At 37.8% G+C, this 2,500-nt stretch overlaps 1 protein-coding gene across 2 annotated transcripts in view; it reads right to left on the bottom strand.

Annotated features, from left to right (window-relative positions):
* Positions 1–2,500, bottom strand: part of LOC138946945 (uncharacterized) — a 57,521-nt gene that overhangs the window by 53,599 nt on the left and 1,422 nt on the right. The window lies entirely within an intron of this gene.

Raw genomic sequence — 2,500 nt, 5'->3', positions numbered from 1 at the left:
ACTCGCTACCAAGGTTTCTCAACTTCGTGCACTTAAAGTAAACCTTAGTATAAGATCACCTATTCCCAAACACCACATGATCAAAATGTATTTATCTCACAATAGTGTAACCCCTACTTTTGAAGAACAGATATCTGACGGTGGTAATCTTCGGGACGTGCACCAGCAAATGTTCAAGCAGCCAATTGACCAAGCTACACCCTTTAGTCTTAAGTCTCAGCCAACTCTACCAAAATATTTGATACCAGCGAACGTGCTACCAGTTCTTTCGAGCATAAAGATAGACTCGGTTTAGCCACCGATTTGACCATATCCTCCACCCCCTTGGGTGGCGGTGAATGAGTTATAGTTTGTTTGGGGAACAACGGTAGCTTGTTCGGGTTATAGGCGGTCAAAGGGAGTGTCCTGCCGAAGTGTTGCCCTATCAGTGAGAACTACACACTATCTTTTACATTGTTGGAGCTAGCATTCATCTGGAAGTCCTGTATCGCAGCTCTTTTGGCATGCAAAGGCCATTACAGGGTATGTTGATACTGCAGCCATGGGTTAGAGTGTAATAAATTATGACACTGTTATTCAGTTCGGCAGTACCAAAATGATATATCGTGATCAGTGTTTGTAAAAGGTGCTTGTGTTAACCTAGTGGAAGCTTGGCTAAGATACAATCAGCCACCATGAATATATTGCTGAAATGTAGTCGCGTACACCACTGATATCCTGCCATGAAGAATATTCTTCAATCAAATGTTTGATATCTTAATGTATAATATATATCATCCACTACATTTTCATAACCTAGTGCTCTTTTTTTATATTTAGTCAAGTTTTGACTAAATATTTTAACATCGAGGGGAATCGAAACGAGGGTCGTGGTGTATGTGCGTGTGTGTGTGTGTGTGTGTGTGTGTCTGTGTGTCTGTGTGTGTGTGTGTGTGTGTAGAGCGATTCAGACTAAACTACTGGACCGATCTTTATGAAATTTGACATGAGAGTTCCTGGGTATGAAATCCCCATACGTTTTTTTCATTTTTTTGATAAATGACTTTGATGACGTCATATCCGGCTTTTCGTGAAAGTTGAGGCGGCACTGTCACGCCCTCATTTTTCAACCAAATTGGTTCAAATTTTGGTCAAGTATTCTTCGACAAAGCCCGGGGTTCGGTATTGCATTTCAGCTTGGTGGCTTAAAAATTAATTAATGACTTTGGTCATTAAAAATCGGAAAATTGTAAAAAAAAATAAAAATTTATAAAACGATCCAAATTTACGTTTATCTTATTTTCCATCATTTGCTGATTCCAAAAACATATAAATATGTTATATTCGGATTAAAAACAAGCTCTGAAAATTAAATATATAAAAATTATTATCAAAATTAAATGTTCCAAATCAATTTAAAAACACTTTCATCTTATTCCTTGTCGGTTCCTGATTCCAAAAACATATAGATATGATATGTTTGGATTAAAAACACGCTCAGAAAGTTAAAACAAAGAGAGGTACAGAAAAGCGTGCTATCCTTCTTAGCGCAACTACTACCCCGCTCTTCTTGTCAATTTCACTGCCTTTCCCATGAGCGGTGGACTGACGATGCTACGAGTATACGGTCTTGCTGAAAAATGGCAGCTACTTGACTAAATATTGTATTTTCGCCTTACGCGACTTGTTTACATTTAGTCAAGTTTTGATCTTTATGTTGTTTGAGATTTACAGATTTACAACTTCTGTGTTGACTTGCCATAGAAATGCGACCATGCATTCCGACTCATTTTTCTTTTGTAATTAGAGTAGCCCTCTGTCACAAGACTTAGATATACTGGTTCCAATGTACATTAAGGTCAGTTCAGATCCCCCCCCCCACCCCCCCACCCCCCAAAAAAAAGAAAAAAAAGAAGAAGAGATAATACAGACTTCTGCATGACATTATTTCATTTGGGTGAGTTAATTGTTTTTAAAATTAAATACTTCTTATAATGAGAATACTTTGTTAGGTACTTATTACGCGTACGCATTCAGCGGTAGCCAATGTTGTTCAGGAAAGTAAAGCAAAGATCACAGTGACTGTGCCCATTGTCTCTGACTCGCAAATTGCTTGGTCAATATTGAAACACTCAGGTCGATACTCAAGGTTCAATATCATGGACTCTTCTCTGCTATATTTTGGTACTAACTGTTGACCTAGCAGTGGAACATTGTGTGTATCATCCAAAACTTGAAAACAAAAATAAGAATTACGGGACAGGGTTAACCAAACAGAAAAAGAATCAGGTTATTGAATAATTATCTTCCATGACAGTATCAAAAATTAATATAAAAGTTACCCCTCACATCAATACATAAGATATTCTCATATCATACCCACCGAAAGTCAAGTCAAGTGCTTTGGAGATCCGTAAAGTATCTATAAACTGAGAAACGGTTCTCAAAGAAGAATTTTGACAGGTTAGAGTGTTCAATTTCGTATGTGCTCTGATAACCGCGGTCGCCTTGTGCCAACAAG

Source organism: Littorina saxatilis, linkage group LG14 (genome assembly GCF_037325665.1).
Source record: "Littorina saxatilis isolate snail1 linkage group LG14, US_GU_Lsax_2.0, whole genome shotgun sequence".
Taxonomy (NCBI): domain Eukaryota; kingdom Metazoa; phylum Mollusca; class Gastropoda; order Littorinimorpha; family Littorinidae; genus Littorina; species Littorina saxatilis.
This window is presented reverse-complemented; position numbering and strand designations above follow the sequence as displayed.